Consider the following 26,701-nt stretch of genomic DNA (forward strand, 5'->3'; position numbering starts at 1 on the left):
TGTACCACGCCTTCAGCTTCTCCTAAGCCCCAAATACACCTTTGCAAAAAAATGGTTTTAATTAAATGCTTCTCAAATTTTCCAGTGTTTGAGTGTACCTTCTGGTTTCAGCCAGATCATTGAATAAGCAGTAATTTGAAATAAAAAGAGGCATTTTGACCAATATTAGAGATGAGTAAGAGAGAGTAAGAGCTTCCCAGGTGGCACTAGTGGGAAAGAAACCCCTGCCAATGCAGGAGTCCTAAGAAACGTGGGCTTGATCCTTAGTCGGGAATATCTCCTGGAGGAGGGCATGGCAACCCATTCCAGTGTTCTTGCCTGGAGAATCCCATGGACAGAGGAGCCTTGTAGGCTATGGTCCATAGTGTTGCAAAGAGTCAGACACAACTGAAGTGACTCAGCATGCATGCACATATGCAGGAGAGAGTTAAGGGGCCGTGGAGTACCAACTGCAGTTTCTATACAGCCCCTTCCTATCTCCCAGTTCTATTCGATCATCCCGATCTCGTTCCCGTTTTCTGGTTCCCAGTTTCCTCATGACTGACCAAAGTCTTTTATTTCATTCTCCAAGGAATCCTCTCTACTCGGGATTAAGTTCAATACTCTAAAATATAGCACTTTCTGCCATCTCCTGAACTTCCCCTCAGTTTTCATCTCATATGCCTCATTCTCTCAGAACACCAATGTCAACTGGCAATTAAACCGAGAAACAGTTAGATACACTAATTTATGCTGCTGCTGTCGCTAGTCACTTCAGTTGTGTCCAACTCTGTGTGACCCTATGGACTATAGCCTGCCAGGCTCCTCTGTCCATAGAATTCTCCAGACAGGCCTACTGGAGTGGGTTGCCATGCTCTCCTCCAAGGGATCTTCCCAACCCAGGGATCGAACCCAGGTCACCTGCATTGCAGGCAGATTCTTTACCACTGAGCCACCAGGGAAGCCCACACTAATTTATGCTAAGGTATAAATCTCTAATAATGCCTTAATCATGTGTTGCATTTCACAGAATAATGACTTTTAATGAAGATTTCTAAGATAAAAATGTCTTGTCCCAGATTATGCAGCATAAATAAAGGAATGACTCTCTAATGGTGAGGATATCATCCACAGTCTGGAAATTGCTCTGGGGAAATATAACTAGACAACAAGTTCAACTCTTAGGTCGTGATAAGAGTTGGCAGCTCTACTTGGATGTAAGTTTTATAATGAGAAACTAAATAGTAGGCTTAGTGTAAAGATTATGCCAAAATGAAACCATTTCTCTTCCTGGTAAAATGGGGGGAAAAGTGGCATAGATATTAGCAACTTTGATATAAAAAATGAGCAGATACTATAGCTCTTTTAGACATGAGCAATCTCCATTTAGATGTGATCTAGACATGATTTAGTGGAGAAGGAAATGGCAACCCACTCCAGTATTCCTCCCTGGAAAATCCCAGGGACAGAGGAGCCTGGCAGGCTATATAGTCCATGGGGCCACAAAAGAGTCAGACATGACCTAGTGACTAAACTGCCATCAACATATTAAAAATTAAGCAGAAATATAAAAACAATATAGAATTTGATGAGCTTTGGATAAAATCAAGGACTGCTGTATGATTTTGGCCATTTTCAGAGCCATGTTTCTTTTTATTCCCCAATAGGAAAAGCTTGGTATATCATAACCGATGGCCCAATTTCTGATAGTTTGCATTGTTGTGTATTTGATGCTATTAATTCAGCTCTCAGCTGTGTTTTACATACCATTTCTTCAGAGCTCCTGCTGTTAATACTTTTCAATTCAAACTTTCTCAGTCTTTTTTGCTTTAATCCAGTTAAATGAGGGCATGTATATAAATTGCCTCATAGAAATATTTTATTAAGATATTGCATATCAATTCATCTGCATGGGAGAAGCTCAGTAATATTCCTCCAAGGTCAAAATCTGATCTCTTGTACCCTAAACCCTAAATCTCTCAACTGGCCCAGAAGCCAGAAGTGAAGAACAGTGAGCTCTCAGCATCAGGGGCAGAGGCTGAGGGAATATAGCTGGGTGTGATTTAGAGGCTATACGCTTATAGGAGAGCAGATTAAAAAAGCACCACCTGGGACTTCCCAGTAGGCCAGCAGTTAGGACTCCACACTTTCACTGCAGGGGCACAGGTTCGATCCCTGGTCGGGGAAATAAGATCCTGCATGCCTAAAGTCCTGACTAAAAAGTAAGAATAAATAAATAAAATAAAACCTCTGGTAAGGGGTGAAAACTATTTTTTTAAAAAGTACCACCTCTGACAACCTTACCTAAAGGCCTCCCATACTAGATATTTCACTAGAATATTTTGCAAAGCTTCTTTTAATATTTACCTTTCATTCATTCATCATATTTTAAAAAAAATGTTTACTAGGTACCAGGCACTGTTCTATGTGCTAAGGGTGCATCAGTGAGGAAAAACAGATACAGTTCTGCCTTATAGAAGTAGAGGCAGGGAGAAGAGACCAGAAACAATCAATATAACTGGAAGGAGATAGAGCTGGGCAAGGAGGTCAAGAATTTAGGAATCATAATTGACATTAGGGTCTTCCCTGGTGACACAGTGCTAAAGAACCTGCCTGCCAGTGCAGGAGACGCAGGTTCCATCCCTGGATCAGGAAGATCCCCTGGAATAGAAAATGTCAAACCATTCTTATTCTTGCCTAGGAAATCCCATGGACAAGGGACCCTAGAAGGCTACAGTCCATGGGGTTGCAGAAGAGTTAGACATGATTTAGTGACTAAACAGTTGACATTTAGTGACCTTTTTAATTAGATGACATTTGAACAAAGATGGAGTTGAGGGAATGAGCCATGCATCTACCTCTTTCACACAGATCTATTGGGTCAATCAGCATGTTGAAGCATCCCTGTCCAATTGAAGTATAATGCAAACACAGAGGTAATTTAAAATTTTGTGGTGTCTACATTTTTAAAAGTCTAAAAAATAGGCAAAATTAATTTGAACAAAATATTTACTCTAACCAAATATATCCAGAATATTATTTTAGCATGTAATCAAAATCTAGAAAAATATACTAATTAGATACTTTTTATTCTTTTTTTCATCATAGGTCTTTGACATGGGATATGTATTATAATTACAACACATCTCAAATTGGACCAGCTTGTGTCAAGTGCTCAATAACCACACATGGTCAGGAACTATTGTATTGGACAGTGCAACTGTTGAGTGTGGAAAAATCACCACTTTTAAAGAAAATACTTAAAGAGAGCATTAGGGCATTTCATTTCTTTTTTAGTCTAGTGCTGCTGCTGCTGCTAAGTCCCTTCAGTCATGTCTGACTCTGTGTGACCCCAGAGACGGCAGCCCACCAGGCTCCCCCATCCCTGGTCCCTGGGATTCTCCAGGCAAGAACACTGGAGTGGGTTGCCAATTCCTTCTCCAATGCATGAAAGTGAAAAGTGAAAGTGAGGGTAACCCATATTGTCCCCTTTGAATCAGCAACCCAACATAGGAGTCATGTTTTGTCCTCAGATGTTCGCATACATCTTTTGCCAAAACCTTCATCTCTTTTAGAATTGTTCTACTGAGACATTGGTTTTGCTAGACTGTCAACTCGAGTACAAGCTTTTGTGGTATTTTGTACATCTGCTGTGCTTTTGTGTGTTACATGTTTGTCGAATTTTGTATGTTTGCTAAAAAGGTAGCTGATAATGTTAAACTGGAAGTTAAGGATATAAATAGGAGTTTTTAGGATGCAATTGTACTCTAAATGCCTGCTTTCTAATACTATGAGTGTTTATGAAGTATCAAGTTTAGCGTGAATAAGAAGAAATAAACCATACATAAATGCCATTTTTGTTTTCCCTAAAAATCAACTACCAGGGCAGCTGTTTGATCCATTTCCCCTTCTTCAACTAGCCTGTAAGTCCCAAAGGATGGAAATCACATCTTTGTTCTTTTTCTTTTGTATCCTCCTTAGAATAGAGGGTTGTACTGAGTACACAGTCTATATTTAATAAATATTTATAGGGGTCTGCAGACTTTTGTGAGGACCACATAATGATTATTTTAGTCTTTAGTGGCTGTAGAGTCTCTGCCACAACTACTATACTCTACTTGCTTCGCAAAAGCCACCCTAGAATAGCTTTTACATTTTTGTAAATGATTGGAGAAAAATCAAAAGAAGAACAATATTTTATGATACATAAAATTGGTGTGTCCATACATAAAACTTTATTGGTATACAGAAACTTGTGCTCCTAAATAAAATCTTATTGGAACACACAATTGCGTCCATTGTTACATGTTATCTAGGGTTGCTATGGAAGATAAGAAAGAAAAAGAACACACAGGACAAAAGAACAGGGAATAGGCTGGATCTAGTTGTGGGTTGCAGTGGGCGAGTGTCTGACTCATGTATCCTTATTTTTTGCTTCTTCCTTTTTTTGTTTCTCCTTCTCTGTATTTCCTAATCATTCTCTCTCTTTTTTACTTTCCTTCATTTCACTGCTATTCTCCTATGTCCTCCCTTCTTCCTTATCTCTCTTTTCTTCAAAGATTATAGCCATTTTATTAGTTTAGCTAAATGCTTAGGTGGAACAATTTTTTGAAACACTGATTCAATCTTGGGTTGAAAATATACATATATGAGATTAAAACAATATTTGAAACATGGAGTCTTAAGTTATTATATTTTTGCCTTCTTTTCTATTCCTTCATGGACAAAGTTCAACTGTAAAAGAGTAAAAGTGACTTATAGGTTGGTATTGACAGACATCTCATTACTAATATGTGCAAGTATGTGGGTGGGTAATGGTTATTCCAGTCAGGCTATTTATTTTGCATTAATTTGTAATAATTGAGCCCCTCAGTTGTTTATTCTTTCACTCCTTCCTGCAAATTCAGACACCTACTTGCGAAAATTATCTTGACTCACTAACAATTTTGGCTATGCTGAATTATTTTTTTTTCTAATTTCCAACCACTCCAATTCATAACTGCTAATTTTAAAGATGGCTTTATTCAAGTCTTTTTTATTTTCACAACACTTTCATAAACAATTTGCCTCAAATCTACCAAGTTTGAGCAATAGTCTTTAAAATTCAGCTACCAGGGGAATTTTTGAAAGTACAGACACTACAAAGACAAAAGTACAGACACTACAAAAACAAAATAACCTCCACAAAAAACCCTCTTTTGGGTCTTGTCTACAAATGTTCAGAACATGTTTCCTTTAAAACAACACTATTTCAGCATTTTCCCCCAATAAAACAGATGCAGCAAATTAGAGAAATTTCTACTTTTTGTTTCTTTCTTTACAAAATTACCAACTTAAAGAATATGATAGAATTCTACTATTGTCAGAAGTTGTGTAGAATTATACCCATAAATCGAAAATGTTGTTGCTTTCTTCTTCTTCTTCTTCTTCTTTTTTTTTGAGATTCTCTGCTTAGGTGTTAGAATTAATGACCCTCCTTTTTTTTTTTCATTTATTTTTATTAGTTGGAGGCTAATAACTTTACAATATTGTAGTGGGTTTTGTCATACATTGACATGAATTAGCCATGGATTTACATGTATTCTCCATCCCGATCCCCCCTCCCACCTCCCTCTCTACCCAATCCCTCTGAGTCTTCCCAGTGCACCAGGCCCAAGCACTTGTCTCATGCATCCAACCTGGGCTGGTGATCTGTTTCACTATAGATAATATACATGTTTCGATGCTGTTCTCTCTAAACATCCCACCCTCACCTTCTTCCACAGAGTCCAAAAGTCTGTTCTATACATCTGTGTCTCTTTTTCTGTTTTGCATATAGGGTTATCATTACCATCTTTCTAAATTCCATATATATGTGTTAGTATGCTGTAATGTTCTTTATCTTTCTGACTTACTTCACTCTATATAATAGGCTACAGTTTCACCCATCTCATTAGAACTGATTCAAATGAATTCTTTTTAATGGCTGAGTAATATTCCATGGTGTATATGTACCACAGCTTCCTCATCCATTCGTCTGCTGATGGGCATCTAGGTTGCTTCCATGTCCTGGCTATTATAAACAGTGCTGCGATGAACATCGGGGTGCATGTGTCTCTTTCAGATCTGGTTTCCTCGGTGTGTATGCCCAAAAGTGGGATTGCTATGACCCTCCTTTTTTAACAGATTTTTTTTTTCTTCCACTAAGTAATGGTTTCTGAATTAAGAGTAGACAATGGTTTCTTCAGTTGGATTTACTCTTGTGTTAGTCACAGAGACCTGATCTTCTTAATACATTCCATGATATTTTTTCTTCTTAATTCAGAATATTTGATAGAAAATGATAGAGCACAATTAGTGAAATCTAGATGGAAGCAAAATATTTACAAATGTTATGTGAGTTTTGTAATTATCCTATCTTCAGATAAACACAGTGTTGATTTGAAATACAGTCAACCCTCTTTACCAGTGGATTCCACATCTAGGGATGCAATCCAAGATTGGTTGAGTCCACAGATTCAGAACCTGTAGATATGGAGGGCTGACTGAAAGAAATCTGAGCATAAATGGATTTTTGGTAGCGATGAGATGGTTGGATCAACTCAATGGACATGGGTTTGGATGGACTCTGGGAGTTGGTGATGGACAGGGAGGCCTGGCATGCTGCAGTTCATGGGGTCACAAAGAGTCAGACACGACTGAGCAACTGAACTGAACCGAACTGATGGGGGTTCTGGGACCAATCCTCTAGGATGACTGTATTGTTGGGGTTCTTGTGCTCTTTGGGAATCAAATGTCAATACACTGAATCTCATCAAATCATCTTGGTGTGTATTGTCAACAAATGTTGACTATGATAGAATCTGATTTATCACCTGCAAATTTAAAGATAAAATGATGATCCTCTGGTTGCAAAGGTTTTTTTTTTAACTTTATAATATTTTCAACATTCCAAAGATATGAGGAAAAGGCTAATAGCCATATTTCCAAACAAGGAAGTATGGGCATCCAGCAATTGTGTTTTGCAATATAATTTTCACAATATTTTAAAGCTAATGAATCATATTAAAATTTATAACCTTTATTATAAATTTATATAACCCTCCATATAATGCTTCATATTTCCCCTTTAGTTCATTACAAAAATTCTCCTAAAAACCACAGACATAAAATAAGATTCTGCCTATAATACAAATAGCTGCCAATCATGCTCCCTACAGTCTTTCATATATTTTATATGGAGTTTTGCCAATGTAAGAGGAAGAGAAAAGGACATAATTTTCTCTTTGAATCCAGAAAGGAGAAGAAAAAAGACTTTGATGAGCATCCTCAAAGCATTGGAAACTGTAAAGCAAGTCTCCCAGAGTGGCATTGCTCCGACTGGGCTGACTCAAAGAAAAGAGCAAAAACACTAGTAGGCCTTTGTGACTGATTATTTTTCCTAAGATTGCTGCCAATGTATGTTCCAGTCCATGTGCTCTTCTTACACTGGGGCATTGGCACTCCCCCTTTCAGAGGTGGGACCTATTTTTTCCCCTTGAACCTAGGTGCATCTTTCTAACTGCCTCAATCAGTAGAATGTGATGGATGTGACGTTGCATGACTTCCAAGGTTAGGACAGAGAAAGAAATCCAGCCTCTGTCTGGCTTTCTCTCTCTAGCTCAGGGCACTTGCCTGTTTGGAATCAGCCACCATGTCTTGAGGAAGTCTAGGCTGCATGAAGAAGCCATGTGTAGGTGTCTTGGTTAAAATTCCAGTTAATAGCTAGGCTGACAGTTCTCATCAGTCACCACTTATGTGACTCAATGAGCCTTCAGAAGATTCCAGGCCCCCTTGCCTCTGAGGAGGCTAATGTCGAGCGGAGCAGAGATGAGCTATCCTTATTTATTATCCTTAAAATAAATGCTATTATTGTTTAAGCCTCTATATTTTGAAGTAGTTTAGTGTATACCCATAGAAAACTGTTAAAGCCGTCAAGATAGTTAACACTGTAAGAATCACATTGCCATGTAATTTGAGTTCCATTGCATCATAAAAACTGATGCTTAGCCCTAAGAATTCCTGGCATACTTAGAATGTCTCCCTTTTATTAAATATGGAGTTCCCTTTTTGTGATTGCTTTGAGAAGAGAAACTAGTGAGACTACTTCAGAACAGGAAGTGGCCAGAGAATTATTGTTTTGTGATGTTTGTGAGTCCTTGGAACTAGAAAATAACTAATTAGCTTGGAGTAAAATGCTTCCTTTAGGTCTGCTCTTGGAGGAACATCTTGAGAGTAACATTATGTCACCCCTGTGTACCTTTTATGAAGCAAGAACAAGCCAGAACTTACTTTGATCTATCTCTGTAATTCTAAAAAAATAATTTTTAGGGTGTAGATGAGTAAGCAATATATACAAAGTATTAATTAAGTAATATTCTTATTTATTGAGCAAGTTCTCATGTGAGCTGAAAGCATATGGTTGCAGCAAGTTTAGAGTTATTTCCTCATTTGTAATGCAGTAGAATGGCTCTTGTGGTTGACCTTGGAGTCACAGAATGAGCTGAAGAATCCATCAGGATGTGTGGACTGACTCCTCAGATAAACATTTCAGTTAACTTATAGGTCAGCATCACCATTTCAGCTTGACTTTCTCCAGTTTTGGCAGCTTAAGTAAGATTCCTGTCCACAAAACCCCTTAAGCTTGATTAAGGTAAATTGTTTACAACAATCTATAGCAACTAGCTCATATGGCTGAAAGCTAATTCCAGGTGTTTTTAGGAGTCAACAACATAGTTCTTCTCCTAGTGTGGTCCTGAGAAATCCGTAAGGACCACTGAGCAAAGATAATCCCTATAGGATAGAAGGAGGTTTGCACGCAGCAATGTAATCTACAATTGTAATATCTAAATCAATTTCAGTTCATCAGGCAACACTTCAGGCCAAAGCTTTCAGGCAAATATTCTCTGAAAGTGCTGCAATAAGCTGGCCAAAACAATGTAATAACCATTTAGAAGAAATAGGCATAGAGTAGAGTATTTAATGGTATGGATTCTAGGACCAGTCTTCCTGGGTTCATTCCTGTATCTGACACTGATTGTGTGATCCTAGGGCAAGTTCTTATTTCCTAAGATTAGAAAATTAATCTAGGGAATTCCTTGGCAGCCCAGTGGTTAGGGGTCTGTACTTTCACTGCCAAAGATGCAGGTTCTATCCCTGGTCAGGGAACTGAAATTTCATAAGCTGCACAGCACGGTCAAAAGAAAAAAAAGAAAGAAAATTTGTCTTTTATTGCCTTGGTTTCCTCGTTTCTTTAAAATGAAAATGATAGAGTTGCTGTAAGGTTTAAAATTTAAGTAATGTGCAGTGTGTATAGCAGTTCTTAGTCTGCAGACCATCCCCAAGAAAAAGAAATGCAAAAAAGCAAAATGACTGTCTGAGGAGGCCCAACAAATAGCTGTGAAAAGTAGAGAAGTGAAAAGCAAAGGAGAAAAGGAAAGATATTCCCATTTGAATGCAGAGTTCCAAAGAATAGCAAGGAGAGATGAGAAAGCCTTCCTCAGTGATCAGTGCAAAGAAATAGAAGAAAACAATAGAATGGGAAAGACTAGAGATCTCCTCAAGAAAATTAGAGATACCAAGGGAACATTTCATGCAAAGATGGGCTCAATAAAGGACAAAAATGGTATGGACCTAACAGAAGCAGAAGATATTAAGAGGAGGTGACAAGAATACACAGAAGAACTATATAAAACAGATCTTCACGACCCAGCTAATCCCAATGGTGTGATCACTCACCTAGAGCCAAACATCCTGGAATGTGAAGTCAAGTGGGCCTTAGGAAGCATCACTACGAACAAAGCTAGTGGAGGTGATGGAATTCCAGTTGAGCTATTTCCAACCCTAAAACATGATGCTGTGAAAGTGCTGCACTCAGTATGCCAGCAAATTTGGAAAACTCAGCAGTGGCCACAGTTTTGGAAAAGGTCAGTTTTCATTCCAATCCCAAAGAAAGGCAATGCCAAAGAATGCTCAAACACAATTGCACTCATCTCACATGCTAGTAAAGTAATGCTCAAAATTCTCCAAGACAGGCTTCAGCAATATGTGAACCATGAACTTCAAGATGTTCCTGCTGGTTTTAGAAAAGGCAGAGGAACCAGAGATCAAATTGCCACCATCTGCTGGATCATTGAAAAAATAAGAGAGCTCCAGAAAAACATCTATTTCTGCTTTATTGACTATGGGAGAGCCTTTGACTGTGTGGGTCACAATAAATTGTGGAAAATTCTGAAAGAGATGGGAATACCAGACCACCTGAACTGCCTCTTGAGAAACCTGTATGCAGGTCAGGAAGCAACAGTTAGAACTGGACATGGAACAACAGACTGGTTCCAAACAGGAAAAGGAGAACGTCTAGGCTGTATATTGTCACCCTGCTTATTTAACTTATATGCAGAGTACATCATGAGAAATGTTAGGCTGGAAGAAACACAAGCTAGAATCAAGATTGCTGGGAGAAATATAAATAACCTCAGATATGCAGATGACACCACACTTATGGCAGAAAGTGAAGAAGAACTAAAAAGCCTCTTGGTGAAAGTGAAAGAGAAGGAAAAAGTTGACTTAAAGCTCAACATTCAGAAAACTAAGACCATGGCATCCAGTCCCATCACTTTATGGCAAATAGATGAGGAAACAGTGGAAACAGTGTCAGACTTTTTGGGGAGGGAGGCTCCAAAATCACTGCAGATGGTGACTGCAGCCATGAAATTAAAAGACGCCTACTCCTTGGAAGGAAAGTTATGACCAACCTAGATAGCATATTAAAAAGCAGAGACATTACTTTGCCCACAAAGGTCCATCTAGTCAAGGCTATGTTTTTTCCAGTAGTCATGTATGGATGTGAGAGTTGGACTGTGAAGAAATTTGAGCGCTGAAAAATTGATGCTTTTGAACTGTGGTATTAGAGAAGACTCTTGAGAGTCTCTTGGACTGCAAGGAGATCCAACCAGTCCATCCTAAAGGAGATTAGTCCTGGGTGTTCATTGGAAGGACTGATGCTGAAGCTGAAACTCCAGTACTTTGGCCACCTGATGTGAAGAGTTGACTTATTGGAAAAGACCCTGATTCTGGGAGGGATTGGGGGCAGAAGGAGAAGGGGATGACAGAGGATGAGATGGATGGATGGCATCACCAACTCGATAGACATGGGTTTGGGTGGACTCTGGGAGTTGGTGATGGGCAGGGTTGCCTGGCGTGCTATTGTCTGTGGGGTCGCGAAGAGTAGGACACGGCTGAGTGACTGAATTGAACTGAATTGAAATGTTAACTGTTACTGCTATTTTGTGAGTGAATGATTGAGGGTCTTGAATTCCTCAAGAATTTCCCCTTTTTCACCATTGTAAAGCATTTTAGGCTGCTGTGAAGTTAATCATCAAACTTGTTCAGGCAGAAGATATGCTTCAAGCACATCTTTATCATCAGCACCTTCTCTGAAAGTGTCACAGTCTCTCCAGGGATGTCCTGTGACAGTTCTGGACATTAAGATTCCATACTATTATTTTTGTTGTACTCTAGGCAAGTAGAGAACACATCATGACCACCAAATATGTGTCTTCAACACTGTGTATATCGGTATAATGATAATCAAATTAGGTTTGTGTTATATTTGTATTACTTCAAATGAGGTTTATATTGTATTGGTGAAAAAAAATTTAAAAATGGGCACAAGACCTAAATAGACGTTTCTCCAAGGAACACATACAGATGGCCAACAAACACATGAAGAGATGATCAACATCACTAATTATTCAGTTCAGTTCAGTTCAGTCGCTCAGTCGTGTCCAGCTCTTTGCAACCCCATGAACTGCAGCATGCCAGGCCTCCCTGTACCTCACCAATTCCCAGAGTCCACCCAAACCCATGTCCATCGAGTTGGTGATGCTATCCAGCCATCTCATCCTCTGTCGTCCCCTTCTCCTCCTGCCCCCAACCCTTCCCAGAATCAGGGTCTTTTCCAATGAGTCAACTCTTTGCATGAGGTGGCCAAAGTACTGGAGTTTCAGCTTCAGCATCAGTCCTGCCAATGAATATTTAGGATTGATCTCCTTTAGGATGGACTGGTTTGATCTCCTTGCTGTACAAGGAAGTCTCAATATGCATGTATATATATGCCTACATTCTTTTTCACATTCTTTTCCGTTATGAGAGACTTTCACTAATTATTACAGAAATGCAAATCAAAGCTACAATGAGGTATCACCTCACACCAGCCAGAATGGCCATCATTACAAACTCTACAAAAATAAATGCTGGAGAATGTGTGGAGAAAATGTGTACTATTGGTGGGAATATAAATTGGTACAGTCACTATGGAGAACAGTATGGAGGTACCTTAAAAAACTAAAAATGGAGCTACCATATGACTCAGCAATCTCATTCTTAGGCAGAAACCATAATTCAAAAGGATGCATGCACCTCAGTGTTGATTGCAGCACTATTTATAATAGCCAAGACATGGAAAAAACCTAAATATCCATCAACAGAGGAATAGGTAAAGAAAATGTGGCCCACATATACAACAAAATATTACTCAGTTATGAAAAGGAACAAAAGTGCCATTTGCAGAAATATGAGGGGACCTAGGGGCTGTCATACAGAGTGAAGTAAGTCAGGAAGAGAAAAACGAATGTTGTATAATACTGCTTAAATGTGGAATCTAGAAAAATGGTAGAGATGAACTTGTTGCAATGCAGAAATAGAGTCACAGATATAGATAACAAATTATGGTTACCAAGGGGGGTATGAGGGATGGGATGCACTGGTAGATTGGGACTGACCTATATACTACTATGTATAAAATAGATAACAAATGGTTAATTAGTTATTATCTATAATTATAATTATATGTATCTATAGATAATTATCATTATCTATCTAATTATCTATAAAATAGATAACTAATGTCCTTTGGAGTTTGAATATAGTGCAACTGACCACTCTGGGAAGAGTGCCAATGATAAAGCCCGCACCACTGGGGTCCCTGCTAGGGCCTGCCCCCACCTCCTCACTGTCTTTTGCATCTTATCCCTGGTTATGCAGAGAGAGTGGAGATAATTCTCAACCTTAGAGAACAAGTGTTCATCATCCGTTACAAAGGCACTGGTTATCACTTTTATACCGTCCTAGTGACTTTGCTTTTTAAATGAATGGACAACAATGTACAGTTTTTACTATGTGGCCACTGGTTTAAAAGGTGCTGGCTTTGTTTTTTCATTCAATTTTGCGGGAGAGGGGACTTGTATGTAAGATCAGTCTGATTCCCTCAGAATCATGTTAAATGTGGCTAACAGTGTAGTTACAGAACTGTAGTTAGTTGTGCATTTGTGATTTTTATCACTGTTTTTGAGCACACACATTGAGCACACCACTCAATGCTCTGTGGTGACCTAAATGAGAAGGAAATAGAAAAAAGCAGAGATATATGTATTCCTATGACAGATTAAATCAAGAAACTAACACAACATTGTAAAGCAACTACACTTCAATAAAAATTAATAAAAAAGAAAAAAAATAAATATAATTGCTTTATAAATTTTTTTAAAAATCAGGAAAAGAAAAAAAGAAAATTAAGCAGCTGGGAGATTTTGACTTGTGGAATGAACTCATTATGTCAGTGGTATTCTCTGAAGCACTTCTCAATGTTAGCCACCATTGTTATTATTTTTATGGTGCATAGCATCTTCACATAAGCTAAAGAATAATTAATAGGAAATTGTGGTTTATTGTTAACATAAGAAACCAATTTTGACTGGAGAGTGAATGACGCTACAACATCCCAGAAAGCAACATTTTTCTGAGACCAGCCCCATAGAATGGTATTTCCAATAAGTTATGAAGCAACCCAGGAATGGCAGACTTGACAGTAGGAAGTGTGGAGCCCCAGGGAAAGTCAGTTTTGCTTGGCTTTGGATCACATCTGGTGTTGCACATAATACTTACCTCAGTTGGCGACATGCTGATAGCTGGATAGGGTAACCCAAGAAGGTGTCAATGGAAGTGCTCATTCCAAAAATTCCCTCATTATTTGGATGCCCACTATGCTCTCCTTTTATGAGATTATTAGCATTTTTTTCCCTTTCTTTAAAATACATCAGAATTTTATCATTATCAGTGGTTATGGGAAACTGTGAAAACAAGATTCTTCTTCTCTACCTATTTATGTGTTTTTCTCTGAGTTCAGGCTTTCTGATTGAGCCCATGACTGACATATTGCTTAAATATTCGTGCCTTTCTCCAGTCATTTGTCTGTTTTGTTTCAAATATATTCCCTGCCCTACTACATACTGGAGGGAGCTCCACTTCTCAGATTTCCTTGCACTCTGCCATTGGGAGAGATTAAGCTGATAGGAAACACAAATGAGAGACTGGAGATCAGGAGAAAGGGAGAAAATAAGATATTTCTCCTCTCTCTGCTTTGAGCAACATATCTGTCTCTCCTTTGTCTCTTCTGTGGCTCTAGCTGCCATTGCGCTCCCCACCCTATCTTCTGCGTCTCTTCTGGAAGTCTCTTGAGAGAGCCATCGGGGACTTGTCATGTTAAATCTCATCCCTTTTTCTTGAAAATCTCTTTCCTTTGGTCTTGGTTTTTTGAAATTTCTTTATCCTAGAGATAGTTAATTATGAATCTCTTTTTATTTTCCCTGAACAGTGTAATAGCCCTTCACAGGCTACAGCTTCTTTTCAGTCTTAGCTTCTGTGCCGTCATCCCAAGTTCTGAGAGGACAGATGGGCTAGTTATTTTCTACACCTGACCCATCATTTGTGCCTCCATGTATTTGCATATATAGCTTTCCATCGGTAATGTCCTTTGCCCTCCTGTCTGAGTGGCAGACTCCCAATTTATTCTCCAGAGTCCTATTCAGATACTATCTCCCAGTCCTTCACCCTCATTTTAATAGGTTTTGAATAGCTTATGCTGTTTAAGTGGCCTCCCATTCTTGAAGATTCTACCCTTCATAGGCTAGAATTTGCAAACAAAGTGGAATCTGTGGCTCTATTACTTAGAGAGAGGTAGAAATATCTGAGATCCACATTCCAAACCTCAAGCCCTTTCCTTCAGAACATTTTCTATAAATTACCGTGCCCCCAAGTTGTCCTTATCCTGAACCCATCCACCCCAGACCCCCTCTTATTTGGGGTTAGTGAACAAGGAGAGAAACAGGATTTTGGAGGACAGTTGTCCCTTCCCACAACCTCTCCCTTTGATGTCCAAAGGCAAATATTTATTCTAGATAGTAATGAAAATGTTGACTCCCAAACTGTTGGGGTGACGGTAATCGTTTCTTTCTTTCTTTCCTTTCTTCTTTCCTTCCATCCATCCATCTACTCGACCACCTATCCAAGAAACACTGATTAAGATTCTACAAGTAGCTAGGCACCATGTCATGTAACTTAATTTTTTTGGTCCTCTATTTTTATTTGCTAATGATGCTTGAAAGTTCTGCTCTACGTGCATATCAGACTGCCGGTACACAGGCAGAAATTCTTTCTATTTGCTCTAGAACAGTCATTTAAAGCACAGGACCTGTTCAGTTTCCAGAGCAGTGTTTATAACCTTTGCTTATTATTTTGTAGCACTGTAGTTCTACAAAATAAGGTGATGGATTAGCATCACCCAGTAGTCATTTTTTTCCCACACACATCAGTTTCAAACCTCCCTTTCTCAAGTTCTGGAAAATTTGGAAAAGCAATTTATAAAAAATTCAAGCAAAGTTGAGCAGGTCTACCACAAGGTAATTAGTACTCTAAACACTGCAGTTTGGAAGCAGAAAGCCTCAGACTCTATCAGCCATAGTAAGCGATTACCCTCAACATGTATGGGGATATATGTGGAGTCTCAGTGGGCTTCCCAGGTGGCGCAGTGTATAAAGAACTGCCTGCCAATGCAGGAGCCACAAAAGACATGGGTTCGATCACTAGGTCAGGAAGAACACCTGGAGGAGGAAATGGCAACCCACTCCAGTATTCTTGCCTGGAAAATCCCATGGACAGAGGATCCTGGTGGGCTACAGTCCCTGGGGTCGCACAGAGTCGGACAGGACTGAGCACACATGCTCAGTGACCACGGGGCGTCTGAACCGCCGACTTTGCCATCACATGCCCGGCAGGCTGGCACAGTCTGGGTGCGGAGGAGCAGGAGCAGTGATGTTGCTACAACAGGACCTGTGGTTGGTCTCTTTCTCACCGGCCAACCCCAGCATGGCCTCTACTCGCATTCGAATCTGCTTTCACATTAGTTCACGGGCACCCTTTGTTCCCAAGTTTCTTAAGGAAAACATGTCTAGAACAAAAGTCCTAAAGAAGAGATTGGATTCACAACTCATTTTATTCTATAATTGCTGCTACTGCTGCTAAGTCGTTCCAGTCGTGTCCGACTCTGTGCAACCCTACAGACAGGCTCCCCCGTCCCTGGGATTCTCCAGGCAAGAACACTGGGGTGGGTTGCCATTTCCTTCTCCGATGTGTGAAAGTGAAAAGTGGAAGTGAAGTCACTCAGTCGTGTCCTCGACTCTTAGCGACCCCATGGACTGCAGCCTACCAGGCTCCTCCGTCCACGGGATTTTCCAGGCAAGAGTACTGGAGTGGGTTGCCATTGCCTTCTCTGTTATTTTATAATTATACTGTAGTTAAAATTAGAAAAGTCACATTTATTGCCCTTCTCAGTTTATCAGATTGGGCAACATGGGTTTTATTACATATGACCCCTTGGGTCATTAATATTTCATAATCATTAATTATGAATTATTAATTCAGTACCCCCCTTTTTTTCCTCAAAGCACAGAATATCGCTAGAAACCCCTGTGAAGTATTTAGGATTCTTGTATAAAATATACGAAAGAAGATGAAAAATATTCCTTTTTACTTTTAAGAGAAAAAAAAATCTATTAAAATGTCTTCTTAGTTTCCAAATACAATTTTAAACTCTTAAAGCAGTCTTTCCTAGCAGAATGGAATTTGCCATCTTTCCACCCCTATCTAGCATTAACTTCCTCTTTATATTCTGGTATTTTTGTGGTTGACTGTGTCTGAGGAGCCAGGAGGATCAGGACATAAGATTTTATTAAATGTATTTGAGATTACTTGATCTCAAATAATCTCCATATTTGAGATTGCACTGCTTATTATATTAAGCTAAAGAACACTGGATTTTTCTAAATTGTCTGGAAAAATAGGTCAAATTCTCGAGGCATTTTTTGTGTCACACCCTCCTTTTTCCAGGAGACTGATTCAGGGACTTATTCACTCTATAGGTATGCTGATGGCCTCACTGAGTACACATCATAAGTTATACAGTCTGCAAAACATCACTTTTTATTCAGACCCAGGCCAGCAGGTACACTGGCTTTATTTAGCACTGGCACTTGAAACAGAAATCACTGCCCTTTTACTGGAACATAATTGCTATTGTATACTGGAAAAGAAATGTAAAAAATTTTTCTTTTCTGTCAGCATTTTCTGTTGGTGATAACTCTGACCATGCACATAGGAGAAATAAAAGTTTTCTGGGACTTTCCTGGCAGTCCAGTGGTTAAGACTTCACCTTCTAATGCAGAAGGTGTGGGTTTGATCCTTGGTCAGGGGGCTAAGATCCCCCATGCCTTGTGGCCAGAAAACCAAAACATAAAACAGAAACAATGTTGTAACAAATTCAATAAAGACTTTAAAAATGATACACATTAAAAAAAAAAATCTTAAAATTTTTTTTTTCTTATTTCACGGAAGCTTTTTTTATATTACTGGTGAGTTCATTTTAAAGGAGTGCACTTTGAGCCTCAAATTAACCAGATGATATTTCAGGCGAGTGTTAATGCCTAGTATCTGGTGTTGAGGGATGGGAGAGACTTATGTCCAGGAGTTTATCCCCAAACAAAAGGTCTGATTTTCCTCAATATCATTTTCTAATAGCAATGAATGAGCTTTCTTTATAAACTGCTCAAAAAAACCTTACACAAGTCCCCTATTGGAGCTGAGAGACTAGAATACAAATAATTGGCACTTTCTGGCACTTCCTGGCAATAATTGGTTTTCATTAAAGGGCAATGTTAATTCTCTTTCTATATCTTACACATTTTTTGATTATCTCTTTGTTCCCCTGAGATGAGAAGAAAGGTCTAGTCAGGAGAAGATACACATTCATCCCTCCCTGTTACCTTTGACTGGTTTAAAAAAAAAATGTATTTGCAGTTCTCCTCAGAACCAAGCTGGCTTACTTTGGCTTATGTTTTTATTTGCTCTTTTTCTCCTCAGCTTTGCCTTCTTTGTGCCTGTTTTTCCCCTTTCCGCCTCTTCTGAGTCATATGTTGACATAACTTGGTGCGAAGCCTGGAGCTTGAAGAGACTTGGACACGGAGTCCAGGTACACGGAGATTTTTGTCTGATAACACCGCAAACTGTCCGCCTGCAGTGCTTCCTACACTTGAGACATAATATTTTCAGACACCAGTTTGCCAAACAGGTTGGCTGTGAATACCCAGCCTGCCCGTGGTTTGTCAGAGCTGGGGTGCCTCTCTCTCTTCCTCTGACTCTTGGGCTTAATTCTCACTTTCGCCACACTAATAAATAGAGCTTCTTTTTGAAGTGGAGAATCTAGGAGATTTTTCTACCCCAGGCTGTGGAGAGAATTTTTCTCTTTTATTTTTTTTTTTAAATGGACTACTTAATTCCAAACTTTATTTTTTCTGAAATACAACTCGACTCATCTTAGAAATATAAGCATCTCAAATTTTGAACTGTCGGAAGATTGAGTCTGGGATGCTGTGACATTTTTTTGATGTCACAAAACTTTATTTCCTGTCTTCTCTGTTATTTCCTCATTATGTGCACCGAATACCAGCGTCCTTATTTGATGTTTTCAGAGGTGGATTGTGGCAACTTTCTATCTTTAACTAAAGCTCTCCTTCCCCACCCCACCCTCATATTTTTACCAGATCCTTTCTGCTTCACTCACAGTTGTTGTATGTGGGTATTAGATACGATGAACGAGAGGGAGGGAAACTGAACAGGAAAATAAAGGGAAAGAGGGGAAAACAAAGTGAATGAGTTGAAAAGACAATTCAAAGGAGGTGAGCATCAGAGACAGTGGGCAGAAAAATTAAAAGGAGAATGGAATAAACTTCCTGCTTTAAAATATGGGAAATTTGGCTAGACAATTTGGCTTCTTTTATGAAATAAAACAAATAAGCCTGATATGTGTTCATAAGGAAACTATCTGCATTTTAAGACTGGCAAAGATATATGAACAAGGAAGAACTATTTCAGTCTCTCTGTCTCACACACACACAACACCCTGCCCTACACCCAACCCCTAGTAGAATTAGATAATCAGACTTTAACCATGTAAGAACAAGTGGTTTCAAAGATAATGATTCTGAGTCAGAAGAAAACCTCTGTCTTTGATTTAGACCAGACATTGTCTATTATTTGGTTTTAGACTAGTCTTAAGGTCCTTTTTAGGTGTGGTCTCACTGAAGCCAAGAGCTTAAGACAAAAACAGGCAGGCTTTTTCGCCTTTGATGTTCATGCTACTTGAGCACCAAAATATACCCAGCCTATAGTGGCAGCCCGTCCATGATCACTTAACTTTAAATAGACAGATGGATAAATAGATGGTACTTTCTCTTCCTCAGCACTGGTCAGAAATTTGTAAGAAAGTACTTTCCAGTTTGGGGCCCCACATCTTAAGAGAACTCTGAAATTTCGAGAGGATTCAGAAGATGTTGGTGATGGATGGAAGATGGATGTTGATGAAAGGGTTGGAAAATGGAACTTATAAGAAAGAGTTAAAGACATAGGACTTGCTTATCTTGGAAAAGGGAAGAAAGGTAACCTAATAACAGTCTTTCAGTGTTTGAAGGTATAGAAATATATAATGGTTACCAGCTGTTTTCCATCTTCATCAAAGACAACCAGAAGCCAAGTTCTCACACTGCATAGATCAAATGTAAGGAAATGCTTCTAGGTGGTGGTGATAAAAAGATAAAATGGTAACAGTTGAATTTGTAGAAACCTTTCTGGAGCCATTTAAATATAGAATTTTTTTAATTAGGTCTTATATTTTCTGGGAATTGGAAGAGAAAATTTATGTTATGTTTCCTAATGTTGCATGATGATGTATAAATCTGTAAGAATAGAGTCTTATTTTAAGAAATACGTATAGACAAAGGCCAGGAATCAGAATCTATGACATACTGTCCACAGAACAAGTAAAATTAAGACAAGGAGACATGATTTCCATAAGGATTTTAGATGTAAACTTTTTAGAATGATGCTCTACTCTCTCTGAAATATACTGCTGCAACCTTGATATAAGGAAAGGGACTACCGAGAGACAGCAGAGATGTAAAAATATACAATAGGTAATAAAATTATGTAGGCACCAAGACCCTCAGAGTTATACGTCCCAAAGAAGAAGCACAGACCTTCTTCCTTTTTTATTCCAATTGGCTAATTCTTCTAATGGATTTACAAGTAGGCTCGCTTCTATGCAAAACTTTCTGTGTGAGCCAATATGATTTAAATATTTCTCCTTTTCCCACACCATAAGTGGCTAATCAACTCAATAATTAAAAAAATAAAAATGTCTACTTTATAGTAGCTCATCATGTTGGTTTTTTTATTATCTCCAGGAAGTCATAAAACTCACCCAATTCTTTGGGAAATTTCTATTTCTTTTTTGTACTAATCTCATAGAAACTTAGTTTCTGTTTATCTATTTTTCAAATTCTGATAGAATGCATCACATGACTTGGAATATCAATTTTCACATAGTGCTAGCAAAACTGGGATTAATTATTACACTTATCAAAAATAGTATTATACTTTTTCATTATGCAATGCTATATTTTTATGTTCTTCTGATTTTTATCATACAGATCCATTGCATTCTGGTTTCACATGTTCTAATCTCATCGCTAGGAGTATTTCTTTATGCTAATAGAACTAAAAATGTTCACATAATTCTCTGTGAGTAGACACAGAGAGTTTTGCTTTTCAAACTTAGTCAGAAAGCAAGTCATCTGCTAGGAAAATGTGGTATTTATCATCTCCAGTGGAAGTATAACAATAGCAAAGGCTTCATATTAAATCACAAGAGAAAAGGTTTAGATTTTTGCCTTTCATATTTCATTCTAGGAAAAGAAATAGAGGTATTTGTTTAATATAGTACTGGCTTTGCTTAAAGGGCTCCTTCTTAAAGTTATTTAATTAGGTGGAGGATGTAAAAATGTTTTTAAACTTGGTTATAAAGGTGTTTAAGCATTCAGAAAAGTATGTAGAAAGGTATAATGAGCCCCATGTATCACCCACTATTCAACAATTATCAATGGTCTACATCCTATTTCATTGTTTCACTTACTATCTCTCTTCCCTCTTTTAACATCTTTAATGGCATTTAAATGCCCTAAACTTCCTTTGGGAATCAACAATACTTTCATCAGTATCTAAAATATAAGTATATTTATTAGTCAGTATTCTTAGACATTTATACTCATTAACATTTTGTTTCAGAATACCATTGTGTGAAAGTCGCTCAGTCGTGTCCGACTCCTTGCAACCCAATGGACTATTCAGTCCAATAAATTCTCCATGCCAGAATACTGGAGTCAGTAGCCTTTCCCTTCTCCAGGGGATCTTCCAGACCAAGGGATCAAACCAGTGTCTCCTACATTGCAGGCAGATTCTTTACCAACCGAGCACCCCATTTTATTTATTTATTTTTTCACTGTTTATTTTGTATTGGGGCATGACTGATTAACAATGTTGTGATGGTTTCAGGTGAGCAGCAAAGGGATTCAGCCATACATGTACCTGTATCTCCCCTAAATTCCCCTCCCATCCAGGCTGCCACGTAACACTGAGCAAAGTTCCATGTGCTGTACTGTAGGTTCTTCGTGTACTCTCCCATTTTATATAAAGGACTTGAGCATCCTCGAATTTTGGAATGCTCGGGACCTCCTGGAACCAATCCTGCCTGGAATCAGAGGGAAGATTGTAGTAGGTATGTTAGTTTCCTTCTGCTACTGTTAAAAAAAAAAAAACTGCAAACTTAATTACTTGCAACAATGCAAATTTATTACTTTACCGCTCTGGAGGTCAGACATCTGAAATGGGTCTCACTGGGCTAAAAACTGGCTGTGTTATCTTCCGGAGACTCTAGTAAGAATCTGTAGATTTCTTCCTTTTCTCGTTTTTAGAAACTGCCTCATGGCTCCTTTCCATCCTCAAAATCAACTAGTGTCAATCAAGTCTTTCTCACTGCAACTCACTCTGACCCTCTCTCTTCTGTCTCCCTTTTTGTCTGATGAGGACCCTTGAGATTACATTGGGCCACCTGGTTAATCGCCATCTCTAGGTCAGCTGAGCAGGCATTTTAACTCCTCTTGCCAATGCAACCTGGTAACATTCATCAGTTCCAGATAGTAGGACATGAACATCTTTAGGGGCCATTGTTCTGTCTTGCACATTAGATATAATTTACACTGACTCATAAGTGTATATTGAAGTCTTTCATTTTAAGTAATGTAGATTTAACAGTCTTAGGGAAATAATAGAGGCATTTTGTTCAATCCAATGGGTTGGGTCTCTCTAATTCTGTGGATTGATGATTTAACTCACAGTTTAATCTGAATAAACACAATGATAACTATTGTCTTTACCTTCCCTGGTGGTTCAGTGGTTAAGAATCTGCCTGCAATGCAGGAGAAATGGATTTGATCCCTGGGTTGGGAAGATCCCCTGGAAGAGGAAATGGCAACCCTCTCCAGTATTCTTGCCTGGGAAATCCCATGGACAGAGGAGCATTATGGGCTACAGTCCATGGGGTCGCAAAGAGTCAGACACAACTTAGAAGCTAAGCAACAACAACAAAATTATCATCTCACAGATTGTGGACTAAAGCTGAAAAACAACAATAAAAACAGGGGGCTTCCCTGGTGGTGCAGCGGTTAAGAATCTGCCTGCCAATGCAGGAGGCATGGGTTCAATCCTCGGTCCAGGAAGATCCAACATGCTGCAGAACGACTAAGTCCATGTGCCCCAACTAGGGAGGCCTGTGTGCCTAGAGTCTGTGCTGCTCAACAAGAGAAGCCGCTGCAATGAGAAGCCTGAGAGCTGCAACAAAGACTAGCCACCACTCACCACCACTAGAGAAAGCCCATGTTTAGCAACGATACTCAACACAACCAAAAAATAAAAATAAATAAATCTTAAAAAAAAAAAAAGAAAACAATCAACTATAGAACAGTTTATAGACAGATTGGGCCTTCTAACTTGAAACCTTAACATTACTATCTATAAATGTACTTATTCCAGGGTATTTCTATAGCTCTGTTGCCTAGGATACCTCAACCATCTGAAATGTTAGGTCCTCTCTGGATTCTCAATTCCTCTTCTACAGACTGCCCTAGGTCTTCCGTGCCATATGCCCAAACCCTCATTTTCCTTGCATTTTGTTCCCTAACACTGTGCTCAGTGGGGAGGCCTCTCGGATTTGTCTAACAGTGGAGAGAGATGGTGTGATTTCACTGTGGCCACCAGCAGTAAAGTTGTAGACAGACTACAGATGTGGAGCAGATGTGTATAATGATCATTTTAAAAAGTCCGTCTGTGTAGAACTCCAATAAAAAAGGGACTGTGATAAACATTTATATGTTTGGCGTTCATATTATTTAAACAAAATCATCAACTTGTTGCTCGTATGATTTCCCTTATATATATCACTAAAAGCAATTTATTACTACATTTTTTAATTCTTTTGAGCTTTGGAGAATGACAGCTTTGCCCTCCTTCCAAATTCATGATGAATTGGCTTACCTTTTCCCTCTTCTGTTCTAGGTAGATTTTTTTTTTCCAAAAGGAAAGAAGAAACTTTCTTCAAAAGGGACATGTCACAAGAAGGCAGCTTGAGCATTAGAATTAGACGGATTCTCAGCTCAGCCACTTGAGCTAGTTAATATTTCTGAGCCTTCGTTTCTCATATGCAAAATGGAGTTAACAGTATCATTTATAAGATTGCTGTGAAGAAAGGTTGGGGTAATGTATTGAAAGCAGCTAATGAGGGCTTTCGGAGAAGGCAATGGCACCCCACTCTAGTACTCTTGCCTGGAAAATCCCTTGGATGGAGGAGTCTGGTGGGCTGCAGTCCATGGGGTCGCTAAGAGTAGGATACAACTGAGTGACTTCACTTTCATGCATTGGAGAAGGAAATGGCAACCCACTCCAGTATTTTTGCCTGGAGAATTCCATGAACAGAGGAGCCTGGCAGGCTACCATCCATGGGTTGCAAGAGTTGTACGTGACTAAGGCACCACCAGTGAGGTGTCTGTTGCATCAAATGTCTGTTCTCTTCCTCTTCCTGTGAAGGTGGAGGGTTTGTCACTAGAAAAACACTTTTAGGACTATATATACTTGTTTTCAAATAAAGTTAGTTTTCTGTTTGTATCATGTGAAAATGCTTGCATAAGACTTTTATAAAAGTTGTAGGGTATTGTTTAGAAAGGTCTAATTTAAAACATATTATGGGAACTTCCCTGATGGTCCAGTGGTTAAGAATCTGCCTTGCAATGCAGGGGACATGGGTTTGATCCCTGGTCTGGGAACTAAGATAACACATGCTAGTGGACCAATTAAGCCCGTTCACTGCAACTAGAGAGCCCACGTATGGCAACAAAGACTTGAAAATGAAGTCTTGTCACAACTAAGACTTGACACAGCTAAATGAAAAATGAAATCAAAACAAAAACTCAGATTACATGGCATATAATGAAAATCATTTTATTTGAAATATCTTGGGACACAGCAAGTAAGCAGGAAGTCATCATCCAGGAGCTGAAAGTAAGGTTCACTGAGGGTTCTAAATAATCATCATTTAGGAGAGCCCTCTTATATTTCAGTAATAAGCCATAGACAAAAAGAGCTTCCAAGTGGTACAGTGGTAAAGAATCTGCCTGTCAATGAAGGAAATGCAAGAGATGAGGGTTCTATCCTTGGGTTGGGAAGCTCCCCTGAGTTAGGACGTGGTGACCCACTCCAGTATTCTTGCCTGGAGAATCCCATGAACAGAGGAGCCTGGTGGGCTACAGGCCCTGAGGTCACAAAAGAGTTGGACATAACTGAACGACTGAGCGCGGGCACACACACATAGATAAATAATGAAGCACTGGTTTCAAATAGGTCCTCTAAATGCAAAGTCACAGGATAGGTGTCCTGCTTAGCAGATTTGATTTGTGACCAAACAGCCTTTCAGGTGGGCCACTCTTTTGTGGATTTCTCTGGATTGACGTAAAGCACGAACCTGCTTTTTTTTTTTTTTAATCACAGATGATGGTCTATGAATAACTGAGTCTTTCAAACAACCCTGGAAAACCGACATGAGTTGTGTGTTCTCGCTTTAATTTTTCCACCACCCATGGGTCATAACATCTATAGTTATGGGCCATTGGGACCTTCCTCTGCACATGGGAAGAAATGTAGTCTTCTGAGGTGAGAGGAGATACAGAAACCGAAACGAAGAAAAATCTGATAACTAAACCCGATGACAGAGCAGAAAATGTTTACTGATAAGGTAAGGATAGTAACTTGGAAACAATTACACAAGCAGTTAAATAGTTGTTCTGAGGCTAGGAAAAGGCAGGCATTCTATGTGATGGAGGGAATAGGAGTTTTAGATTTACTAACATGGATTTGAGAGTTTAGAGTTATTTGTGTTTGTGGTGAAGAGCTTGGACGGGAAGTCTTTGTTTACTGACTGAAAATTTAATAAATCAGTTTTCTTCCTGTCTTCTATCTTGCCCACAGACTATATCTTCTTAAATAGGATATTAGATTGCATGCATGCAGTTAAGCAAATGTGGGGTAGGAAAATTGCCTCATTGAAACAGATCTTAAGATGTCCTTAATTCACAGGAACATTAGGAAATTTTCAGAGTGCATCACCATTTGAGGAGATAAATATTTAAGGCAAGATTTCATGTTTTTCAAACCTCTGAGGCTGGAATAAATATTTTGAATTTGTGGCAAGTCCAGTAGAAGACCACCTCCCAAATCAAATCTGTACTGAGTGATAGAAAAAGAAAATGTGTTGAAGGACCTCAATAAATAGTGAGTATTACAAAGACATCCTTGTGTAAGTCAAAATTTAGAAACAGAGGTTTTTTTCTGAATTTTATTTGGCTTTCAATAAAATAACGAAACAAGGAAGAATGGGAAGCCTCTGTTACAGAAAGGTAGGCAGGTTACAGTTTGGGAGATAAGACAATTTCACAAGCAAACATTTTGAAAGAATATATGAGAGGAAACCAATAGTCAAAGAAGAAATGACTAAGTCATTTCCCAAGAGTTTCAGAAAAACCGGGTTCAAAATACAGTTGCAGTCTGACAGGAAGAGGTGGGTAGCAGATATAAAGTGGGAGAAAAAAAATAGGTCCAAGGCCAAGGTTTCCATCTGCTGTAGAGACAAACCTTCCTTCTAGGTTGAGGATGGGCTCCAGATAGGGACCATGAAGAGGTAGCATTTGTGTGAAAATTTTTTTAATTTCTATGGCCTGAAGCTGGATTTTTGGTGTAATTCAAGACTGAGAGAATTCAGATAGAAAGCAAAAACAGCAATGCCTAGTTCACCTCTTGTCTTAGTCTGGTTTTAAAAATAAAATCGTATATTTGTCATTAATTTAATTATATCCAAACCTTTTGTGATTATTATATC

The 26,701-nt window shown here is 38.8% G+C and overlaps 1 long non-coding RNA gene across 1 annotated transcript in view; it reads left to right on the forward strand.

Moving 5' to 3' along the window:
* LOC139032180 (uncharacterized) overlaps window positions 1–26,701 on the forward strand; it is a 94,393-nt gene that overhangs the window by 50,143 nt on the left and 17,549 nt on the right. Inside the window, exons 2-3 of the long non-coding RNA XR_011484695.1 lie at window positions 25,318–25,561; window positions 25,903–26,097. This is a non-coding gene — a long non-coding RNA (uncharacterized lncRNA). The remainder of the gene's footprint in view (window positions 1–25,317; window positions 25,562–25,902; window positions 26,098–26,701) is intronic.

This window comes from Odocoileus virginianus, chromosome 30, assembly GCF_023699985.2.
Source record: "Odocoileus virginianus isolate 20LAN1187 ecotype Illinois chromosome 30, Ovbor_1.2, whole genome shotgun sequence".
NCBI classification, from domain to species: Eukaryota; Metazoa; Chordata; class Mammalia; order Artiodactyla; family Cervidae; genus Odocoileus; species Odocoileus virginianus.